The 25,808-nt window shown below is 37.7% G+C and overlaps 1 protein-coding gene across 3 annotated transcripts in view; it reads right to left on the minus strand.

Annotated features, from left to right (window-relative positions):
* Window positions 1-25,500, minus strand: part of fynb (FYN proto-oncogene, Src family tyrosine kinase b) — a 145,768-nt gene extending 120,268 nt beyond the window's left edge. For all 3 annotated transcript variants that reach the window (XM_030127958.1, XM_030127955.1, XM_030127956.1), the window contains exon 1: window positions 25,358-25,500. The gene's annotated coding sequence lies outside the window, so the exon portion shown is untranslated. The remainder of the gene's footprint in view (window positions 1-25,357) is intronic.
* Window positions 25,501-25,808: the final 308 nt, after the last annotated feature.

Here is a 25,808-nt window from a genome sequence, read left to right on the forward strand (position 1 = left end):
CAGGAACAGGTTGGATGTTTTATATTGTGCTCTCTGTATTAGGGGTGTAATGGCACTGAAAAATTTCGGTTCTATACATTTTCGGTACAGTGAAGGAGACCAGTGGGGGTGGGGGGGGTCTGCTTGTAGCCATCCTCTGCTTGCCGAGTGTTTGTGTTCTTCACATAGGCTACATGTATTTGTTTGACATACCTCTGTATTGTATCAAAGGCCCCAAACCGAAATGGTTCGGTACAAACAAGTGCACTATTACACCCCTACTATGTATGTATGCATGTATGTATGTTTGTATGTATGTATGAAGTTCTAAGAATGTCTTCACACACTCATACACACATGTGGGGGGACATAGAGAACTGTTTAAGTTCAAGTGTAGCAGAATGTATGTTTTTTACAGCTACACTGGCAGTGCACAGCAGTAAAACACTGTGTGAGTCAGAGGCAGAAGACAAAGGTGAAGCTTTGTTTTGGGATTGTTTTTGTCTTCAGTTTGTGGATACAGCACAGTGCATTATGGGTAAGTTAAAATCTATGGAGTACAGTCGGCTGTGTAGAGTGATAGTTATTCAATAAATATCAGCTGCACTGACTGTCATTGAGTCAAAAGTTACATCACTAGCTTGTCTTTTCGTACCTTTTTTAAAATGATCTTTCCATTTTTATCAACTGTTTCTCAATTTAGTCTGACTTTTCTGTTTCTTCAGGTGTCAGGACACAGTAAATATAAAGCAAAGCTCTCACAATCAAATTAACTGTCAATGAGCTCAACTCAGCTTATGTACACTGGAAGTTTACCTTAAAAAATATATATTAGACCTATTTTTCCCAAACTTTAACAAAAATGTATTTCCCTAATTAAAACAGAATAATATTTATTTATAAGAGATATAGGACTGTTCTCTGGGAGAGTTAATAAATGTTGATCTCAGCAAACACAGAGGAGAGGTACAAGTTATAAGACATAAGAAGAAAAAAAACACAAGACCAATACTTATTTAAAAGGAAAGGACAAAAAAGATGCAACAATATTAAAATGATGCAAAAGAAATGCAAAAAATACATAAAAACAAACTTTCAGAGACAGTATTTTGACGGTGGAGTAAGTGAAAATGTACAACTATGGTAATTCATGATGTATTTCTGTATGTCTGGGTCCCATGGAGACATCAAATTTCTCTTTTGCTGAAAACATTTGGGAACTAGTAGTTAACACATTCTATTCCCCTATCTGACTACAAGGACAGACTATACTTTGTGATTTATTGCTTAAAAACAAGTCGTCCAGTTGTTCAAGATAACTAAAACTCTTTAATGTTAAAGAATATAATCCCAAATTAACTCTGTTATTTATAGCTAGTCGTACAGAAAAACATGGACGGACCATTTATTGGATGTGCTTTTGGAAACTGGGCTAAGAGACATGACAACACTGCCACTGGTCAGCAGACTGTCAACCTCCTGCAGCTGAAAAAACATTAAAATCATAAGTAAAACTAACATTTATTTAAATGTTAATTTACATCAACTACCACAACACCAAATGTGAGGCCAAGTTTATCCTTGTGTTCAGACAGAGAAGGTGTATAAATCTGAGTCAACACATTTAAATGAATAGTTGGAATTGTATAGTCATAGGGAGTCTGATGAGTTATGGTAGATGCAAATTTAATACTACTTCGATTTGCTAAGATATTAATTTACTTAAAGTACCGTGCTTCTTTGTGACCGCCAACACAGAAACACGGTCTAAAATGAATGTTTATTAACTCTTATTTCCTCAAAGTCAGTTGTTGCTAACCCAAATAGTGGCCCTGGCTGGAGCCCAGATCTGGTATTGATAGTTTGTAGAACAAAGGTGACCACATATGCACTCTGTGGGAAATATAAAAAGCCTGTAAGACAAATCTATAAAAGTTCTACGTCATCATATGCAGCTGTTACTAGCTTGAGTTCCGATGGCAGTGCTACATTTTAGTCTAAATGTGGCTGAAATTGTCAATGAAACACATACCAATAGATTTTCTGAGTGACAGAGTTATGAATAATTCAACCTTCATATTGAACAAACCGATATAATTGGAGTTTTGAGTCCTGTGCTCTGCTAAAGGCTCCTCACTGTCGTAGATAACAGGAGATCGCCATCAGCCACCAAAACAACATGGATGTGGTATTTGTGTCAGTGTTTGGTGACCAACATGACACACCTTCCTGGAGCCCTGATACTCGTCCTCTGTGAGTTTTGTGCAGGGTCTGGTGAGGGCTGGGACTGTGACGCCGCTGAATGAGCAATCATCTCCTTTGTCAGCCCCTCACAGCTGCATCAGCAATGCAGAGCCATGACGCTGCACAGCCAGAGCTGAGCACAGAGGGCAGAGCGGCAGCACACCAGGACCATACTGCAGTGGAAATAATCACAATCATAATAATACACTTGTCTACATAGCTCTACACATGAATAGACACACTTCCACTATGTCTGTGTGGAAAATGAGGAACAAAATATGTCCACAATGAAATTCATAGAAACCATAAAACGCAACGGCTTCTTTGCAATGCAGATTTTGCAATAGAATCATACATGCTGGGGAAAAAAAGGCAGGCTTTGTTGAGACAGAATATAGGCTTTGTCACTCACACATGACATTTTACGCAGCTGGAAATCCACAGCATGCTCATTATGGAGGAACACTCCCTGGGCCGTTTCACATATACACAGAAAACACTTCTGTTCTCCCCGTAAAACACAAACACTTGTCATCAGTATGCCCGCCATCATGGTAAACATATCATTAATAAATAAGGAGGAGGTGTAGTGAGATGTATTGTCCGCCTCGCCTGTCGCTTCAGGAGGAGGAGGAAGACACCCACGGAAACACACCAAGACTCAACATGCTCAAATGTTCACAGAGATCTGTCCTCTCATCAGATCCACACTGAGAGGAGGCAACTATTCCAACATCAAACTGAGCTGGGGTCAGTTATCGGTTCACATTATTATGGCAGGAATCTCATAATCCTTCAGTTAGCTTCGAAACTATTTACTGAACTTATAAAGATTTCTTTTTTTTTGTCAGACAGATGGAAAAAAGTTGGTGTTTTTACCTTGACATGTTTCGGCTATAAGGGTGTTAGAAAATATTGGTTCTGCAATATATCACAATATTTCATTTCACAATACTGTATCGATATTAAAAAATACTGTATCTATTTTTAGGTGTTTATTCAAATGCAGATATGGCGGAGGTTCATTTTTGTTTTTTGGGTTTTCTTTATTGTTTATATCTTATTTATTATTATTTAACAGTTTTATTAAATAATGGTTATTTGAAGCATCCTAAAAGCACTTTTTACTGTCTGAGAGAGGCGGATGTTAGTTCTTTTGTTGGGATTGCACAAAAATAATGTTATAATGTTAGTTATGAACAAATAGAATATGAACATTTGAGCAGGATCTTCAACTGTAATGTGTGTAAAACATAATTTAAGTTTGAACACAGGAACATTTTTTGATATAGCATTAGATCCTGTTCTGATCAAATAAAAACGTGTTTAGTATTTATGTATATTTCTGATGTAATTCAATTCTTCCAGAAAATAATCATTTTTAAAAAAGAAGCAAACACAAAATTGCCTTTTTAACAGTATCATGGTATATTGTGATATATCGTATCATAATCCTTGTATTGTGATTTGTATCGTATCACCAGATTCTTGCCGATACACACCCCAACCTGTAGCCTTCCTCAGAAGGGTCACTTGATGTTACTGTGATGAGTCATTGTCAGCTGTTTTATCCAGGGGATGCCAGGCAGCAGGGGGCATAATCATCCCCTGTTGCCTGGCATCCCATGGAAGACAGCATCCTAGGTGTGGGATGAGGTGTAGGATCCCTCATCCCTGTCCATGCTCATCGAGGCCCGTTTTCTGATTTCTATTTCCGAGGACCATGAGAAGACGAGGGATCCTACACCTTATCCCACACCTAGGATGCTGTCCTCCGTGGTATGCCAAGCAACAGGGGGCATAATCGTCCCTTTACCTGGCAAACCTGGATAAAACAGCTGACAATGACATGTCACCGTAACATCAAATGACCCTTCTGAGGAAGGCTACAGGTTGCAGCCGAAACATGTCATAGTAAAAAATCAACTTTTTTTCATCTGACAAAAAAGAAAAAGAAATCTCTTAATCTTGCCGCCCTAAGGTTGCATCGATCCGATATTAGGATCGAATATTGACCCTGATATTAACATTTTAGCTGGATCAGGGATCTGTAAAAGTAAACGATCCGTAAGACCGATCCTTTCCCTTGAAATATTTGCGACAGGGGCTACGTCATGCATGCCGAGAGCTGAGTGGCACAGACAGGCAACATGGAGCGAACTAAGGGCTCTGTGATTTGGAGGTTTTTCAGTCTTACCACATCAACTAGCTCGACGGAAGTTTGTATTGCTTGTAATATGAATGTTGCCATTGGTGGAGGTAGCAATGCTAAATATAACAAGACAAATTTGATGAAGCTCCTGCAGAAGCACCATGCAAAGGAGCACGAAGAATTCCAGCAGCTCAACAGATCAAAAGGAGCCACCGCTGCTGGAGGTAGAACACAGCTAACGTTGGTAGATGCTCTACAGAGACGGGAAAAATTTCAATGATATCGGATTGTTACCAGGAATCAACCAATACGCAAGACCCCATCATCGGTATTGGCATGGGAACTGAAAAAGTCAGATCGGTGCATCTCTATGCCACTTGCCGTGTTCATTCTTTCAAGCGACTAAAAAGCTGACTGAAGACGACTCGCATGCAATCAGTGACACATCTAAAAGACTGCAGGCCTCAGCATACAGGAAACCACCAGACACATTCACAGCCAGCAACTTTCCACAAACACACACCTGCGCTCTCATTCTCAAACACACAGCCTACACAAAAAAACAAAACAAAAAAAAACCCCATAAAAGTCCCACACTTTGATATTTTGTTCAACTACCTTCAGCTTTAGCTTGTTCACTGTGGCATCACTTTGACAGAAGCTTATACACTGCTACACCTAGAGCTGAAACGATGAATTCATGAATCAACTCAAATCGATTAAAATATTCAATCTAAATCCTCCAACTCATCAGGCTCGGTTGAAAGATATTACTTACATTTGGAGAAAACCAAATTTTCACTAAAAGATAACGTAAAGTTATTTTTAAAAATTTGGCAGCCCTTTATAGATTAATATTAAGTAAGGAGGCAGAGCCCCCCACCCCCTATTTAAAATAAATAAATAAATAAATAAAAATAATAATAATTTTATGTGTGTGTGTGTGTGTGTATATATATATATATATAATATATATATATATGTGTGTGTGTGTGTGTGTGTGTGTGTGTATACACGTGAGTGCAGGTGTAGTGTTCTTGTTCTGACATCACATATATTAGATACTGTATATGGCTTTTTTATATTGTCATTGTTCTAATTTCAATAAAAAGTAAAAAAAAAAAAAAAAAAGAAAAAAGGAGGGGATGATACACAGTGAAAAACATGGCCCTGTCCCAATGCTTTGGAGATGTGTTGCTGCCATCAAGTTCAAAATCACATATTTTCTTTCTTAAAATGGTACAATGCCTCGGCAAAAACATTTGATATGCATCTGTTTTGATGTGAATAAAAAATGGGCTTATGAGATTTGCAAAAAAAAAAAAAAAAAAGGAATCAAAGCTTCGTCAAATTCAAATAATGGTTTAATGGAATCAAATCAAAGAAAATAATCAATAGATTAATCAATTACAATAATAATCGATAGCTGTAGCTCTAGTTACAACATTAACTTCTTTCATTTTTGGACACATAAAGTTGTTGAGACCTGACCAACTGAACCAACCCCAGATCAGAGCACTGCCTCCACAGGACTGTACCGTAGGCACTAGGCATGATGGGTAATCACTACATCCATCGCTCTGGAACAGGGTCAATCTGGACCCGGACCACATGACCTTTGTCCATTAAACACAGTCCAACCTTTATGATCTATCAAACTCTGATGGTTGTTTCAGAAATGAGAAGCTACTGCATCAGTTCAAGGGTTAAAACTGATTGCAGCTAAAACATATTCATCAGTGCAGTAGTTATTTAATGGAACGATCTGAGCCATTTCATTAGTTAAATCCACGCAGGACAACTCTATTTTACTCTACTATTCTTGTGACGTATACTTCACATTACTGTCATTTACTGCATCTTCCTGTGCTCTCTAACGCATCCCAAAACGTCAAGCTAAAGCACATCCAGTGTTTATTGAATCTAGTATCACAACAGGGCCAGCAAGTTTTAGAATCTTTGTCAATCATAGCCATATTAATTTAAATTAATTTATATAAACTCAAATGGATAGTAATTGATACAAATACATTATTACAAATATTAAATTATTTAACTCATTGTTGTATTGTGACTGCCTCCACCGCTACTGCCACCACAATAATAATAGCAAATTAGGCTACTAGTATTATTATAATATATTTTTGTATTATTCCAGTTATTTTCCCCCTCACTCCCCCCTCTCTCTTTCTCACTTTCATTCACACTCCGCTCTTCCCCTTTTCCCTATCACCCCTAACCATGCTATATTGGTCAGTTGCACTTTACATTTATTATCTTTTTCATTGTAATATGATGTTGTCATTGTTGTTGTTTGTCATTACTCTGTCGTTGTTGTTTTTGGTTTGTATATTTCTTTGAGTTTCCCTTTGTTTATGTGTTGTTGTTTTTCTGTCCACAATGTCCTGTTAACTATCACTAATTAAAAAAGGACTGTAAACAACTGCAAAAAAAAAAAAGCTTTATAATCTTTAATAATGATTGAGCTTGATTCTTCATATGATCTACTTTTCAGAGATCGTACAAATTGTGCAATTTAAGAGATAAATAACAACGAATGATAAACAATACATTTATTAATGTTCTGCTGCTGTTAGCTGATGATTTTGTAAATTTATAGTACACACAATTTGCAAACAAAACAAAAATAAAAAAGAATTAAGTCCAAAATTCTTCTAGTAGCAGGTCATGATGTGTCAGCCATTTTTCATTTCACTACGACAACAAAAATACTTAAACATAATGCACTTGCAATTTCGAATTCACAAGTGTAAAGGATCATTTTTCCAAAAGCATGTTAAGGCAGCATTATTATCAGTGTAAATATGGTATTTTACAGAGCTTAACCCTTGACTAGTGAGTTTATTTCAGTCTAACTACATCAATACTTGACATCTGTCCACACTACATTGTTCAGGTTTTGTGTGAATTAACATGCCGAGTCTGCAGTCTGATTTACATACATAAGTTATTCATTCATGTTAAACAGTATAGCGTACTTATGTTCGAGTGTAAAACTCTTTTTGATCCACTATAAAACTCCAGTGGAACAAATTAGACCGATACAGTTCAGGTAATCAATGGAAAGACTGCAGCTGAATGGGACTAGCTTTACTTCATCTTAGATATTGTGAATTATATAATAAGTTCAATTCAGTGATGTAAAAATATTGAGACCAAAGAAAACTAGAGGAAAACTTGTTAGAATTTGGTTGTAACTAACCTACATTATAAAAGAGGTGATAAAATTGGGATTGAAATCATGAATTGTGATTTCTCCCTCCGATCATCATATGATCTTGTGTCCAGATCGACTATCCCTACATCATGGCTGTTTTCAACTGGCAAAAAAACATTTCACCAAACAAAAGTAAGCAATGTTTTTATAGGAGTTTCACAATTTAACACTGACATTCTACATTTTAACATTACATTCAGACAAAAACATCTATTCACAATATAAAATGACCATTAGCTCTCTGCTCTTGCATTGGTGTAAGTATATGTAAGCTGATGTTATGAGGAAATGTGTCATTTTTGTCTTCATCTCTGGAAAGAGGAACTGTAAGTTCAATCACATGTGTCCACTTTCCTTGGAACATCAACTTATCATGTTTATCTCATTTACTTTCCAAATTCCAAATAGCTCAATTTCTGTACAAAGCCAGAAATAATCTATTACCAAACCATTTACAGAAAATGTTTCAGGAAAGACAGGGAAGGTATAAATAAAGGGAAATGACAAATCTTAAGATACAAAGATGTCGAACCATGAAGAAAAGATTCTGTTTATCAAATGATGGTGTAAGACTATGGAACAGACTGAGTGTGCAGCTGAAACAATGTCTAAACATCAAACAGTTAAAACACAAATACCAACAAATGATTTTTATAAAATACAGAGAGGAAAGGGCTTGAGGGGGGGAATCTGGTTGTTTTTCATAATGGGGCTTTGACACATATGTGTAGATAATATCTAGTTTAAATATGGATATATGAATATATTGGTACTATATTACTATATAGGACAATATAGAATATTATATACATTTATAATATATATGTATGTGTTGTTGTTTTTTTTTTTTTAGTTTTTATTAAAATCTGGTATTAATATCTGGTAGGATAAGTTATAAATGGGTATTATCATATTAGTGTATATAGGAAAAAGGATGTGTGATATTGTTATACTATTATTATTATTACTGTTGTTGTTGGTAGTAGTATTATACTGATATTCATACAAAATAATAATTGCTATATAGTGATCATAAGGAATAGAAATTGGGGGTAGGAGTACATAAGTCTCTACTTCTTCCTACTCCTTTTCGAGCATGTATAATTTCATTTCATTTGTTTTATTTATATTATTATTATTATTTATTTACTATAACTATTATTATTTATTTATTCATTTTGTTGTTTGCTTGCTTATCAATCATTTATGTACCAGTACTTATATTTTGTTGGTTGATTTTTGTTTTGATTTGACTGTTGATATGTTCGAAATAAAGATTTCATTCATTCATTCATACTTTCAGCCTCGAATCAGTGACAGGCTTTTTAGGAATGAATACCTGATTAAGTAACAACTGTACCGTCCAGTCACTATTGGAATATTATTTCCTGCAACTTTTTCATAATACAATGTGACATTCACCTGCATTTCCATTTATGCATTTGGTAGATGCTTTTTTTACAAAGTGACAGGGGAAGATTAACAATTAAGCTCTCTCTCTCTACTTCTTTTGTAAAGCACCTTAAAAACAACCACAGTGGACCAAAGTGCTGTACAGAAGAATTAATAAAAAACAAAATAAAAGAATAAAATACAAAAATAAGAATAAAAAACAAGAATAAGAATAAAATACAAGAGTATATGCACCTGAATATAGAAACATGAATCCAAGTAGTTTAAATTGTGTCATATTTATTATTATTATTTATTATTTATTATTATTTATTTAAATATAAAATTGTGTTTCCATTGAATTAAAGGCCTTAAAAAAACATGGCAGATTTGACAACTTGAATATGCAAAACCTATCATTTAATTATACAAAGAAAGAATGATGAAAATGATGAGAAAGGTTTCAAGATGGGGGGCATATGAGAGCACATCAGACATGTTTCAAACAGTGTGAAATGATGTGGAAATAGTGATAAAATATGTCCTTTCTGTTTCATCCAGCTGTTTTTATACAGCTCAATGGAGACCATTATCACAATTACCCAAAATAATATTTAGCTTAAATGACTGTAATAAGGCGATTATGTAATGATATTTGTAAAAGGCCGACTGCTTTGCTGTGTGGTGAAAATTACAGCTGCTTACAATCTGGAAAATGGTATTTTTGTATCAGAAATCAACGGCACGTAACCAGTGCTATATATGAAATCAAGACCAAAAAGTGCAGTTTTGAGGTAAACAATACAACACTTGTGCACAATAGTCGCAGAGAGAAGAACGCATGGAGTCCGAGTGAACTGGGCTGCCTGTCCAAACACCATATGATGCCAAGGTTCTCTGGCCAGCTGCTCATGCTCCCACATATGGAGGAAACCTGCTGTAGGAACGTACCATTACCATTCCACTGCTTCATTGGCGGCAGCAGAAACCTTCGAGTTGGGTGGCGGTAGGCAGAATTAAAAGATTTCTGCTCGATTTATTCAGCAGTGAGGTTTTAAATATAGACTGTGGCGCTCCAGTGCACTATTGAACTTCTGAATAAGGCTAAAAGGACTTGAGAGCTAAATGGAATTGGAGAGATTAAAAAAAAAAAGAGAGATTAAAAATGGAAAATGTTCAGCAGGATATGAGAAAAAGCCACGCTCGCTCGTGGTCTCGTGCCTCATCTGTGAACCAGATGTAAATGAACAACCGAGCAATGCTTTTCAGAGGAAATGAAGCCGTGCTGGATGGCCGGCGACCGACTGTGCATGTTCAGAACGCATATTAGCGTACACAAAGATGAGCCGTGGCAGGTGGAAGTGGCAGCGGCGACGATAGCATCGGTGTTCCTCCGGCTCTTTGAAGCAGGACAAAACAACTCGTGATAATTGAATTCCTTTGAAGAAACAGCCCTAAGATGGACACCTTCCGCAGGCCTCATTCTGACAAGCTCTCGTGCAAGTGTATCACTTCCACACATCATTTCTCCCCCTTAATATCGCTGGAACACTGACCCGATGACGTGCGCTCACCTCACAAACATCGCTGTGTGTTGGAATGTGTGATCATGAAGCTGATGAATCGTGCAAAATGGGAAACCTCTGTGTTTAATCTGCAGAGTTCGGGAGATGCGGTGGGGATGCAGGTGTTCTGAGGCCATCATATGATCAGTAACTCTGCACTCACGTGTCAGCGTACACCCCTACTGGCTCTGTCACAGCTCCCATTCATCCACAAAATCAACATTCACTCATCTGTAACAATAACATCATTGGAGCCTGAGAGTACGTCACAACTGCTGGGTAAAAAAAAAAACACACAGAGAAAAAGAGACATATCTCATGGCCTGCAGTACAAGCGTGACACAAGGGACAGTATTGTTGTGCTGTCTTTCTGACCTCTACAGTTGTAGCGTGACGCTGAGCGCAGAGGGAGGGGCTGACTGTGATCAGTATAAGACTCATATGAGGGCATCAGGACGCTGGACTAGACTGGGCTGCATTTAATCACAGTTAAAACTCCAGCATTTGAATAAATCAGACCTCGACAGAGAGACTGGCTGCATAAACAATACCATGAAATACTTCTGCAATGTTACAATAAACCTCATAACATTTCCTTTTCTGTCCAGATTTGCATTAACTCATAAAGACTCAAACATCCACCACCTACCAAAAGCATCCACTGATCTCAAATGTTTAATACCTGTTGATCCACTAATCCTAATAATTGGTGTAAAATACAGTTCTTCATCTTTTCATGGTCATCAGATATGACCCATTTGGACGTTCAGAGGCTCCGTAGTTGCCGTGGGAACACTGTCATCTTCTACAACATTGATTCACCAGTAAAACCCATGAAATTGGATCAATGACAGTGGATGGACACACTTATTTTATGTTCAGTAAATGATACATTTTGTTGAAAAAGTAAATTTTTCCTAATTTCTTTCAGATTTGATCTTATAACCTTTGAATTTACGCTGTCCTTTTAGGAACACCTACATGATCAGTAAATAAGTACCTTATTTATCAGTAATAAATAAGATTCTGTTGGGTTTCTGTAAATTGACTTAGAGTCTGGTTTTGACCAACTCTATATATAAAATGTCAAGAGATAACTTTTTTGTGATCTGGCGCTATATAAATAAAATTTGATTGATTGAGTGATTTAATTGGTTTTCCCCTGTAAGTTGCTTTGGAAAAAAGCGTCTGCCAAATGCGTAAACATAAATATAAACATAAATAAAATATAGGAAAATGCAGGATTTTCACTGAAAAATGCAAAATACAGAAGATAATATTATAATAAATGGTGATAAATCACTTGAGAAAAACATAAATCATTTGAAAGGTGTGACAAAAATAGTAATGGGTCTTAAAGGGTTAATTTTTTGCCCTAGATCTTGTATTGATGATGGGAGAGTCAGACTGCTGTGTGAAGTCTCCATCATATTCCGAAGTTTCGCACTGCGGTTCAGATCTAGGCTCTGTGGTTGCCAATCCATGGCCAAACTTGTTATTTGTACAAAACTGGATCGTTTTTCCCTTTGTCACAAGAAGGATGTAGTTATCTTGAAACAAGCTAGCTGAAGATGTGTGTTATATAGAGTTAAATCTATACACTTTACCACGTGAAAAACTGTAAAACAATCTAGTTTTCTAATATATCCAAATGAATAGCAGGTTTCAGTGCCATGTATTGCCTCAGGTACAAAGAAAATAAACCACAATAATATTATTTATCTTTTCAGGCCCTCTTTACAGGGTGCAAATAAAGCAACTGACGCCAGAATAGGGAAAAAAGAATGAACATGACATACTTCTATAGTGTGGATGAAATGAACAGATTTGCTCTACCTAACACATCAATAATTAACTAAGTAATAGAGTAGCAGTGTTTCCCCTACTATTATATTAGTGGGGTGCCCTGCCCAACTTTGAAGTCAAGTTCATTGTATTTTATTTTTGCCACAACAAAAGTATGTCAATTTAAATTACTGGGATGCAAAGGTAGGTTAGCATGAGACCATCTGCAACCCACCCCCTGAAGCTGTTAACCAAGGGGAAACACTGAAGCCACTTTAAATACTATGGATCTCTGTTAAATACTGTTTAGTAGGAATAAAGTCATCTACAAATTATCATTACTTTTCCTTTTTTTTGGGTCTCAACTTTTATCCTCGGTTGTTGCAAAGGTTGACAAGATGAATGGTATGGAACATGGTCTCCATCAGCTGATGGGGTTTATACAGCTCTGGTCACATGACTTGTCATACTATTGTCACATCACATGGCTGTTCTAACACCAAACAGAGAGGGTTTGTAAAATCTCTCCCCCAACAAATGATCACTTGTTATAGTATGAGCATGCTTAGGTCATGTGATAATAACAAAGTCGTGTCCTTGTCAACTGAGCAAACTCTATTTGCAGAAAACACTATGCAGCTGAAACCACTGGAAATAGTGTGTGTGCGCAACTTTTTGACAGAACAACAGATTAGAGCAAAGGTTTGCATACGTCTGTATATACACTGTCAATGAATATGAACTAGGGATGTAAACAATTAATCAACTATCAATTAATTGTCAATAAGAATTTGCTCGATTAAATTACTAACTGTCGGTTAATTGCCCTTTTCCACGGCAGGATTGGTAGTGTTGACAGTAGGGGGCACCACTGCCTGAACTAGGTTTCATCAGGCATCTCCACTGAAATCTCGCTCCATCATGTCAGTGATGCAAAGTCAGAAATGCCCATTTCTTCTAAACTGCACCTCTTCAGATCCATTTACGTTGTTGAATTTCTCTGCAGAATTTATTTAGTTCTGCTCCATAAATGTCATTGCCTGTACTGTATCAAATGGTAGAATAAATCATTAAGGAATATGACATGCTTTTTTCATGGAGTATATAAATAATAGTTAGCTTTTATTCTTATAGACCAGTGGTTCTCAACCTTTTTTCAGCGATGTACCCCATGTGAAATATTTTTTCAGCCAAGTAACCCCTAACCAGCGCAAAGCATTTTTGGTTGAAAAAAATAACTTAAAACAGAGTGCTGTGCCATCAGTGTCTGATTTATTAAACTTTGGAACTCCATTTGTAGTGGTCTCTCTTGAACTATTTGGAAATAAAAACATATAACTAAAAAAAGAAAGAAAGAATTAGCTTAATTATAAATAAAGATTTATGTACATAAAAATAATTGTCAACATAAAGTGTCCTCCTTTGGGATCATAGTAAAGATCTGTTCTCAAAAACATAACATAATAATCAAGATATAGGTGGAATTTTGCCGGCTCTGGATTGGCCTTCTTTGCCACTTGTCCCTCCGTGTTTTCAAAAGAATTACGCTTCAACCACAACTCCATTGTTTGAGTTTTCAAGTGATTGACAGGTGATGCTAAGTGGCATATGACAGGTTGGGTCAAACCATTCTGGTATGGGGGAGAGTCTGGGTTTTTAGGATGATGAAATTGAAAAGTATACTGAATATAAAGTTCATTTTATTAACATATATTTTCCTGAAATATTCAATTAATTTAATAATTATTTTTAAAGGATTTTTGCATGGATGCTACTTTCTAAATATATTTTAAAATCTCACGTACCCCCAGGGGTACGTGTACCCCCATTTGAGAGCCACCGTTATAGACCCTATCGAAAGAGAAATTCAGGTTCTCATGAAAACTGTCGCTTATCAATTAACCGTTAATCGATCGATAAGGTCAACCAACTAATGATTAATCGATAATTTGCATCCCTAATATGAACGGTCATTAACTGAAAATGCTGAAAAAGTTCAAGATCACTATTTCTCCAAGTACAAAAAAGCCTGAATGTGTGTTTCCAGTGGGGCAGCTGTGGAATTCTTCAGTAACCCAGATTGGAGGTTACATAAAGTTTCAAATTGTTGGAGGATTAGGTTTTTGCTGATGCTACTGTCAGCTCAACACAGGTATCAGCTGCTCACCATGGCTCCAGCCCCATGGCCCACAGTGGACCACATAGACCACAGAGACCACAGAGACCACAGTGTCTTCAGAAATGAGCGAAGCATTGTGAGCACACTTCACACCTGCATTACCCACTGTAGCTGGGGACCAAAAGAATCACAGTACAGGGACACAGTGCACCGTCCCAGCGTAGAGTACAGCAGCATGAAACAAAAGCTGCAGAAAAGGATGAATGAGGGTTACAATAACAGCACAGACTCCAAAGCCCACTGCTGTCCAAGGTGAGTCAACATGTGGTCTAAAGTGGGTCAAGACAAAGCCGAGTAAAAGCAATACCTCGACCAAGGCTGAAAAACACTTCATTTGAATCCAATGCTATAGTTTCCTTACTGGCATTAACGTTCAAAATGTGGCAGGATAACAACAAACTAGGGATGTAACGATACGAAAATTTCATATCATGGTTATTGTGACCAAAATGATCACGGTTATCATTATTATCACGGTATTGTTGAAATTGTGCTCAAAATGTTCAAAAAGTACTGATACACACACTGAAATAATGTAACCAAGTTGTATTTAAAAAAAAAAAACAACAACAAATAAAATAATTGGCACAATGTACTTTCTGTTGGCAGAAACATTCAAATATTAACCCTTAGTGGTCTGAGTTTATTTTGTCCATTTTTCAGTCCTTTTGATTTTGCCTTTATATGCTATATAAACAAATGTTTAATATCTTTTTTCCAGTACAACTTCATTTATATCATCTGTCAATTACTTTTTCACTTTAACCTACTATAAAAACATAAAAGGACAAAAAAACACAAAAAAAAATATAAAATCCGATTTGAAAAATCTATATACTTTATTGTATAAATAACACACAGATGCTTAACGAACCTTTTCAAAGACTTTCAAAGTGAATATTGGTTCCAAATATTAGGTATAGAAAATTAAAATTGTAATAAATTAAAACGATACTCAAATATTTGACATAAAAGCAGATCTTTACATAGGCGTTTTCTCCGGGAAGGTGCGGTAATCAAACATGGTTATCATGATAATTAGAATTTAAACGGTAATACTAACGGTCTGCAATTTTACTGCGGCTTATCGTTATATCGGTAATCGTTACATCCCTACAACAAACACAACATTTATCCATCCATTAAGATTCTGGAGTCTGGCCCAGCATATTGGGTTCGGCACTGTGAACAGGACCCAGACCATCACAGAGCCAACACACACAGTTGTTCCTACACAGAAACTAGGTGGGCCACCCTCCTACATATCTACCACCCAAGCATTAGAGAGAATAATTTTAAAGTGAATGAATAAATTGTAAGACTGGGGGGAGGGGTCTCCGTACGTACCACGACCTGCCTCTCTCGGTGCATCCCTAGTGTGAAGGCCTGCCCTGTGGACAGTAACAGATGGGGAGTCTGAGTCAGGGCTCATCTGTCAGACTAGTGCAGGTATCTCAAGGTGAGCGCTACAAGAGCAGACGCTTGGGTTAGCTCAAAGGAGCACCGCGGTCTACGGATCTTTAATTCATAACCTGGTTAATTGGCCGAGAACTGTGGCTTCTGTCTGAGAGCAAAGCCAGTCATGACAGACACGCATCATGTGCAGCTGTTTTCATGTTCAATGCTCCAGAATAATGAGCCATGTTACTGTGGTTGAAGAAACAGCGCTGCACCCCGACCCCCCCAAACCCTCTACCACAGGTACAACCAAGTTCAGAGGGAAATCCTGCACACGTACAGACAAACACTCCAGCTCACAGTCACACCTACGAACGATTTCGAGTGCTTCATCAGCCTAACAGCATGTCTTTGTACTGTGGCAGCGAGACGTGGGAGGAAACCCACACAGGCACTGGGACAAACTGCACACAGGAAGGCAAGAACACAGCTCTTACAACGGCACTAAACAGGATGCCCACTACGAAGAAAAAAGAAAGAAAAATGTTGAATGTATGTTACTAGGGCTGTCGTATATCCTGGTATGGGGTTCTTTCATGTCCAGAGAATGATAACATACATACTATAAATACCACGTTACCTTTAATGTCCTTTAGTATCAGACATTTTTACACTTTGATCACACTGTGTCAGCTCAGTCCACTACCACTCTAGATTAACGGGGAAAAACTCCAGAGGTTGTTTGTCTACTTTGCATTTCTGTAAGTGAATGACTCTCATCTTAAGTGCCATTCAGTGCACAGTGCAGCCACTATGCAATAGTGCTGCAACTACGAATCGATTAAATCCATCCAAATCGATTCTTAAAAGGGTTGGCAACAAATTCAGCAGTCGATTTGTTGGGTCTTGAGCACGTTAGTATTGAGGCATGTGCAAGCTGTGTAAGTGTAACACAGGAAAACTCAGAGCAGCATGGCTGAGGCTTCTGATGCTGGGCCATATTTTTAGAGCTAGGTTTACATTCTGTTCAAAGTTACATCTGTATCAGCAAAAAGGTAATTTTAAATATTGGCATCAGCCATGAATTTTTCCATCAGTGAATACCTACAATTTTTTTAAAAAAAAATTTAACCTGCCTAAAAAAGCAAAATTGTCAATAATGCAAATTATGCTGAAATGCCATTTTTCTGACTAATCAATTTATGGAATCATAACTGTCAAGTATCAAATGAGAAGAACACGAAGCATAGCCTGAATGACAAAAATACAGCAAAGTGATTTTTGACCCAACAAAATAAACATGAGGATAATATGAAATGATGGATTTTTTTTTTAATCACACAAAATCATCATATATGTGATTTCATTCACTAATGAAAGTGGCTGTACAAATCCCTGTTCATGAGAATAAAGACAGACCAAACCTGTGGTAAACGTGTGACACAATGTCAACAGGATGAACATTATTAAATGAGGGAGTAGAAGGAATCTCAGAAAAGCTTGTGTAATGTAGGACTGAGGCTAAAATCAACTCAGATGAACTGTGGTGGAAAACTGGCCACGGTCGACTGTAAGACAGGCTGGATTTACCCACAGGGCAAATGGGGCAACTGCCTCCACGCTCCAGGGGCTCCAACAGTGTCAGCCTTACTGTTTGTCAACTGGTGTGTGCTAATTAAAGTGAACTCAACACCATAAAGCTCAGTGTCAAACAAGACACAGGCACTGGTGTGAGACCTGCAGGATTTCATGACAGTTGGACTTCCTATGTGAGGGGCCCCGGGTTCAGAGATGGGTTTTACTGTTGCATAATTCTAGTAAGGTCACAACTAATGACTATTTCAATAGTCGAATAGTCACGTCATACTGCAGAAAAACAAACAAAACAAAAAACAATGGTTTGTATTTATTGCAGCAATGAAATACATTTTGTTTCATTTAACAGCAACATTTGCATATGCATAAAAACATTTGTTAAACAAATATTCTATTCAATATTCAACAAATATTTCAGCAGCAATGAAATACTTTTCCCTTAAAGAAAAGTTAATTTTGTGCGTAACAATTACAGTGTATGACAAACTTTGTTACATAAACAACTAAATACTCAAGAGTAGGGATGTAACGATTACCGGTATAACGATAAACCGTGGTAAAATTCCGGACGGTTAGTATTACTGATTAAATTCTAATTATTGTGATAACCATGTTTGATTACCGCACTTTGAAAACTAATGGTACTGCTCATTTCCTGTAGAAGCAGCAGCACTCCAGGCGCTATCTATATATGAAAAAGAAACAAACAACTCAAACTTCATATGTAAAATGGTCAAACAGTGGCCATAAGGTGCCATCTTTTATGCACATTTGTATATTTGATTGTTTACATGTTAATATTTTAATGTTTCTGCCAACAGAAAGTAGATTGTGGCCATCATTTAATTTAATTAATTAATTTATTTTTCAAAATACAACTTGGTTAAATTATTTCAGTGTGTGTGTGTATAAGTACTTTTTGAACATTTTGAGCACAATTCCAATAATATTGCAATAATAATGATAACCGTGATAATTTTGGTCACAATAACCGTGATATGAAATTTTCATATCATTACATCCCTACTCAAGAGCAGAGGTGGTGTTAACCGAAAATATTCCGTCATTGACGTTTTTTTTTTTTTTAAATGACGGAAAATTCTAAAGGCCGTTCGTCATTTTGACAGATTAAAATACTGAGGGTAATCTACCAAAGAAAGTTTTCACACAACACTGAACAGAACCTGCTGCAGGATCGCTGGTCTGTCTCTCTCTTAACAAGGCATCAGACATTCCATAACAGCATCCTACCTGTATAGAACCAACAGCACTACTGTTCACAACTACGGTGAATACAACAGCAGTACTTCAGTCAAATGACTCACTGTTAGTTCACCTGTAGTAGACCCCCTGTCCAGTTGGTGTCAGTGTGCATATTTATCAGTCTGTGTCAAGTCTTATATCGTTGTTTCGCTGACTTTAGCCAAAATTAGATGGTACTTGGCTAGCGCAAAATGTGAAAACAGCCGAGTCTCCTTAGTTATTTTAAAAAAGCCAAGTAAATGTGATGGCATTGATAAACATGGTGAAAAAAAGAGGGATTGATGCGGTGAAGGATGACAGACAAGCAAGGAATACACCAGTTCTTATGGCATTTGGTGTGCTATATGTACGTATTTTCTACCTTTCATGTGTTATTTGATGGCATGTCAATTTGTGCCCAGATCTCTGGTTCACATAACCCCAACCCTAACCCTCAGTGCATGAGATTTGACACTGTGTGAACATTTACATACACAAGGAGAGCTTAGAATGTCTACAGATAACACACCAATTAATAGTGGCATATAGAGGGAATGCACATTCGTCACTTCCCCCCTGGGCCACGCCCCTCTAAATCAGACTGAGTGGCAAAAACAAACCAGCTCAACATGGCGGCGCATAGCAGTAACTACAGCGAGACCGGGAAAATTTGGAATATAACACGAAATTAAAGAAAACTGGACTCAACATGGATCCATACAACTACCAAACAACAAGTGGTCTACGAACATTGATATGTGGCCGGAAATCACGTATCCTGACATTTGTATGTACCCAATTTCAACGCTGGGAAAATCCACAATGCAAAGGCTGAAAGCATCCAAAAGCCAAAGAGTTGTTGACATCCTCATCATCGTTAATTAGAGGATTACAGCTGGTGAGTGCTTTAATTCAACATACTATTGTTTTTGAGGTTTTATGTCAGTGAAGACGTATTTTCTTGGCGGTGATTGCCGAGGTAAAGGCCCAGCAGTAGTGCTAACAGTTCACTACTGATTTACTGGAGTTTAACCCTTAGTACTGACCCAAGTGAGTGGATGATCTACTTGTACTTTTGATATTTAAGTAGAGTTAACATCAAATACTTGATACAACACAGCTACAACAGCTTTGTGCTAGAGTAGCCCCTTATTTGGAAAACTAGGTTAGCCTCAGTTTAAGCTAGTTCACAAATTATGTAAAGCACAAGGTTCATAATCACACAATTGAAGACAAAAATGTTTCAGTTATGAAATATAGAACTAAATGACAGATGCTAACATTAAGAGCTTTACTAAGAAGTAATGTTAGCCAAAATGATATGTAATTTAAGGTATGATTTTACACAAGAATACAGCATAAATTAACGTTACCTGACACGAATCCAGGTTTTGTTGCCTGGATTCCAGTTATTTCTACGAATTGCAGCGATCCATCTGCTTCTTCTGTCTTTGGCTTTAGGTCACCGCTAAAACGATAGCTCCAAGTGCTTTTTAAACCTATTTGTGCGATCACTGGCACAACAGCTCTGCCCCATTTTTTAGATTGTTCTAAAGTTTTCGCAGCGTTCAAGCCAAAGCCGCAACTCATCTCCCTCTTTCTGCCACTCCGTGGGCATAACTGCGGTGACTTCCGCTAGCGGTGACGTCACATGCAGACCCTCTATATAATTATGCGAGTCGTGATATCATATTGGTTTATCAGCAGCTACAGTTGCTGCATCATTGAGATGTTTTTGAACATTAAATACTATGAAATACATCTCATTATCATTAAAAATAAATAAATAAATACATTTAAATGACAGATAATAATATGTTATGATGGAATTTTTACGGCTCTGTCCGTCAAAATGACAGATAATAAAAATGTCTAGCACAACCTCTGCTCAAGAGTAGCAATAAAATAAATATTTTTCCTTGAACAAAAGTGCATGAAGTCACCAACGACCTGTCAACAAATAAATTAGCCTTCAACTAATTTTACTTTTGACTATTTGTCAACTAGTGGACTAGTTGTTGCAGGCCTCGTTCTGAGCTACTTTTTAATCATTTCAGTTTACATGTTGCATAATTCTAGTATGGCAAATATTGTAGTTGTAGAGACCAAGAGTTCAGAAAACCACCAATCAGATTTCAGACTCAAGTCGGCCAAATGTACTGGGACTGTTTATTAAAGCGACTATTAGCACACATGGCGTGCTTACACTTCCTCCTCTGCATTAAACATCCTGCCTTCGCTCCCCAGCCTCAGCGATAACCTGCCTGATCAGGTGTCTGTCTGTCATCCACTGACGGCCTGAGCTGTGATTACCTTCCCTCTGCAGCGCTTCACCAAAATGCCAAAGGCTGAAAAGCTGTTTAAAGCTGCCTATCTAACTGGGCCCAAATGCACAGGAGCTTCATCGGTAATACTGGCGCATGCCTTTTCCTATTGTGTAGTGCTGAAAATAAAAAAAAAAAAAAGAGAGCAGCACTTAACTCATAACTCATCCTGACAGGGGCAGTTGTTTTCTGCAGAAAGCCACGAGTCAGCCGGGGACGTCGATGGAACAGAGGCCGAGTGCAAACACGGCACATTCAGCACCCATATCGACTGACGATGGTTTAAAGCTTCCACATGTAAAATAACAGAGATCCTTAAAAGACCTCAGACTTTGTGCTCTTCCTGTTAGCGTCTACACTGCAGAAAAAACTACATTTCTGAAGGCACACCTGCGCCTGTGCTCTGTTTCCAAGACTACTGCCTCTGAACAGTAGATTATCCCTGCACCCCGGGGAGACATCCATCCACTATACTGTACTCAACCTGAATCCTGGGCAGCAGCACTTGAACGCGGCATGCCACGATATCGCATGTCTGTAAAACAAGCATGCCACTCTCAGTCCAGTAGACATGTTGGTGAGCCGTCGGCACCAAAAACCATCAGATGACAGACACCGTCTACAAGCAGTGATTAGGGCTATCAAGATTATCAGCATTTTCCCTATTATCACTATTGTTTTTTTTATACGATAAATTAATTGAAAAATGTGCTTCTGTGGCTCTTTTTTTTCTGCCCCACCATCCACCATATGGAGCTGCTGAACTGGGATTATGAAGAAACCCAAATTTCAGCACAAATTTAAGTTTTGTTAGTTACATCATGGTTTCAGCTACATCTACTTTGCAGCAGTTTCCTGTCACTATTACAGAGGTCATCTTGTTTTTAGCATCTTCAGAGCTTTGTTTCAAGCCTGTTTCTGTCAAATTCATGTTCTTTTTCATTTGTGTTTAACTTCTGTGTTCACATAAATACTGTCAGTACAGTTTACTGAGAATTTATTTACAAAATCCAAACATTATTCAGTAAAAGCTACTTATTTACATTAAATATATTCCTTCTCATCGCATAATAAATGCTTTGCTTAATTATTTCCTCATTTCATCCTTTGTTTACATAAACATAAGCAGAGATGATGTTGCTGGAAACTACATATGCACTTTAATAATCACCAAATTTAAACATGTTTTTCATTATTTCAGTTCCAAATATCAGTCACCTTGATAGAGTAAATGTAATGTTCCTAGGGGGAAAAAAAAAAAAAAAAAAAGACATCTCAGGGATACAGCTAGTCCATCTGGATAAAAAAAAAAAAAAGTCATGTTATGATTTTATGGAGTAAAATCACAATCCACGATCTGAAATCACATTATTTTCACTTCTTATAAAATGTTGGTGACTTACATCCAAACTACAGCATGTTTTCCTCTACCTCTTGCTCTATTTTTTCATGGAGGCTTTGGCCTATGTGTTTTGGCTTTTTGTTGTTTCAGTTTGCTCAGAAACACATCATTTTTTAGTCAGTTTTTGACAGTATTGGTTCAATATTTTATTGTTTTATTGACAGAGTAAACACCACTTCACATGTGACAGATACAGTGTTTTCCATTACTTGCATAAGCTGCAGAGGTCTAATTTATCCAAAGTTTAATAATCCATCATGATGTTCAATATTTTGTTCAAATCAAACATCATCAGAGATCTGAATCACCGTGTCCTCAGTCATTATTACTTCAGCAGCCATACAACATGTTACACAAAACCTTCAGGTTCAAATAGACTAAAAACCAACACTAGAGGACCACTAAGTATCACTTTACAAACACTTAAAGCTACTGTGCCTCAATGGATGAAAAATACCAAAATTAACTTTCAACATATTGTAATTCAAGTGGTCTGACAGCCCATGAGACCACCACCCGCCCCTGTAGAGTCTGTTTTTGCAGACATTGGCTAAGCACAGGTGGAGATTTAACTACATAACTCAATATGCCGCAGCTGTAGTTATCAATCGCTGCTCAGATTTACCGCTATACTCTGTGTGTTCTCTGTGTCTTCACTTCTCCAAACACTATGAAACAGTGTCAGGTTCTTTCATCTGTATTTATTTTTCAATTGATTTGGAACAAGAAGAGAGAGCTGTACAAGCAAGGTTAGCATTTGAAAATTCTGAAGTTTTTTTTTAACCTTGTTTCAGCGCCTGTAGCGTTAAATAAACATGACAGTCTGGGAATCACCCACAGTGCAAAACTCTCTGTGCAGTACTGTAATTCCACAGGTTTTCAGGCCATTTAAACTACTGCTAACTAGTGAGACATTTTGGACACTTATTGGACTGTCAGATATTGAATGATACCATCTGAGAAACAGATGAGACAGAGGTGACAAACAGCGATCGCTGAGATTGTGATCTTGCCTAACTCTACTCCAGGATGTCAACAGGGACCAGGTAGTGAAAGTTTTTAGACCTTTTCAATACTTAATATTTTCTACCAAACTGGCAGCTGCAGGAATTATATAGGAATAATGATTATGAGAGTGAGTTTGGTTGCGCTACATTTTGCCAAAAGGCATGTGAGAAATGTAGGCATGACACAAGTTTATGAAGAGAAATTAAAACATGAATAAATTAATCCATAAAGACCCCAAACATCCACTACCAACCAAAACCATCTACTGACGTAAGCTGTTTAATACCTGTTGTTCCACTAATCCTATTAATACATGTAAATAATTGGTGGAAAATGCAGTTTGTCATCAGATATGACCCACTTGGACGTTCAGAGGCTCCTTAGTTAATGTGGAAACAACGTCATCTTCTACAACGTTGATTCACCAGTAAAACCCACGGAGTTGGATCAATGACAGTTAATGCGACACATATTTTCATGTTCAGTTAATGATACATTTTTTTGAAAAAGTTTATTTTCCCTCATTTTTTCTAATCTGATTTAATACCTTTACCTCTACCTTTGAAATTACTCTGAATTTTCATGATCAGTAAATTAAATATAGGATAAATACATGATTTTCACTGAATAATGCAAAATGCAGTTAACATTAGAATAAATGGTAACAAATCCCTTGGGAAAGAAAAAAAAAATCATTTGGTTGTTGTGAAATATAGTTATGGGTCTTTCAACTGCAGACTATTTAATGCTGTCAAAGGCCTAATGTGTATAAAATCTAACTCTTATTAGTCCTAATAGTGCAAAACAATAGAGCAAAAAATAACAGCAGAAGTCCGCACCACATGCCATAAATTCCACTTTCTGTTACTTCTTCTTGAGTGCCACTCAAACTAAGTGGTGAGTGTAGCTGCTGCATGTTTAAATGAAATGAAACTCTATTCATTTACATGAAAACGCATTCATGAAACGGGTGTAGTTCAGAGCAGGACCAGTTTTATGAGCTGGAAGATGTCTGTCATTGTTTTTAAGGGCCATAAAGGTGCCATGACCAATTAACCCCAATTAGAGCAGGAAAGGACAGGAAGGAGGGTGAAGAGGGATGTGCGTCCTGAAGGTGGACCAATTACAACACCACTCCAAACCAAACATCAGCAGGAACATGATCCCGACAAGGAGAAGCTGTGGGCTGTTAACATGGCAGTGATGCTCAGTGTTTCTGTGGAGGAATGCAGGCTGCTCTTCCTCAAAGTTAAACAGAGGATGCCGTGGTGCGTTCAGGAGCTCAGAAGCCACCCAGATAAGGAGAAAGGCACAGTGGACAAAGCATGAGGGGTTGTGTCCTTCATCTGACTCCACTAAGCATCAATAGAGGATGGTGATGATGATGGGAGAGAGAAGAGGAAGAGAGAGGGAGAGAGACAGAGGGAGGGTTGGGGCATGGTAAACAACTGAGCAGAGGACCAAAAACCGATGCGTCGAGACGCCTTCCAGACTGAAAATGCTCCGAAACACAGCGCACTCCCCGCGTCTAACCGCTAACCGTGGATAACCTACTTGTCTAATTAGCTGCTGTTTGTTAATTCCAGTTTCACGGGCTCCACGTCACTGTGTGTGTATCCCACTGTACACACTGTGTTATATTAGACGTAAAAACAGCCGCCGCCTCACTCAGACAGCCGTTTCACACACAGGAGGCTGGCAGAGGTGCAGCTAGCTAACAGGCTAAGCACGTTCACGTACAACAAACGTCAATAACAATAATAATACCTGGGGGGGAAATCAGAGTAATTCATTCGGCTTTCAAGAAAAGAGAGCACAGAACGGTGAATACAGTGTAAAACAGCTTGTCTTACCTTTTTAAAAGAGTCTAATAATCCGCTGCAAAATACTCCATTGGTGTTAAAATGAGTGTATTTGACAATAACACAGACTGCGTTTCCCGGTGCCTGCCCTGATGTTGGTGCTCGCGGAGCCGCTGCGTGTGATGGCGTTGGGTCTGCAGGGCCACAATGAAACTACTGATGAGTTCAAGGGCCCGCGGAAATGTCGGACATATGACAGGCAGTGCGAGAAACGTCAAAACAAGCGAGAAGTAGGCGACACAGAGGAGTTAAGTAGAGCCGTGAACACTGGTCAGGGTTTCTATAGTTCATGCAACGAGTTTTACAGTGTTATTTAAAGAAAAAGATCGCAAAAGCCACAAAAGTGGATTTATTTGTTGTACGCTTTTGTTTGTGTAGTTTTAAATGTAGCGGAAGAATCCAGTATCGATACCGCGCCAATATCCCCTGTTAATGACCATAA

Source organism: Sphaeramia orbicularis, chromosome 24 (assembly GCF_902148855.1).
Source record: "Sphaeramia orbicularis chromosome 24, fSphaOr1.1, whole genome shotgun sequence".
NCBI classification, from domain to species: Eukaryota; Metazoa; Chordata; class Actinopteri; order Kurtiformes; family Apogonidae; genus Sphaeramia; species Sphaeramia orbicularis.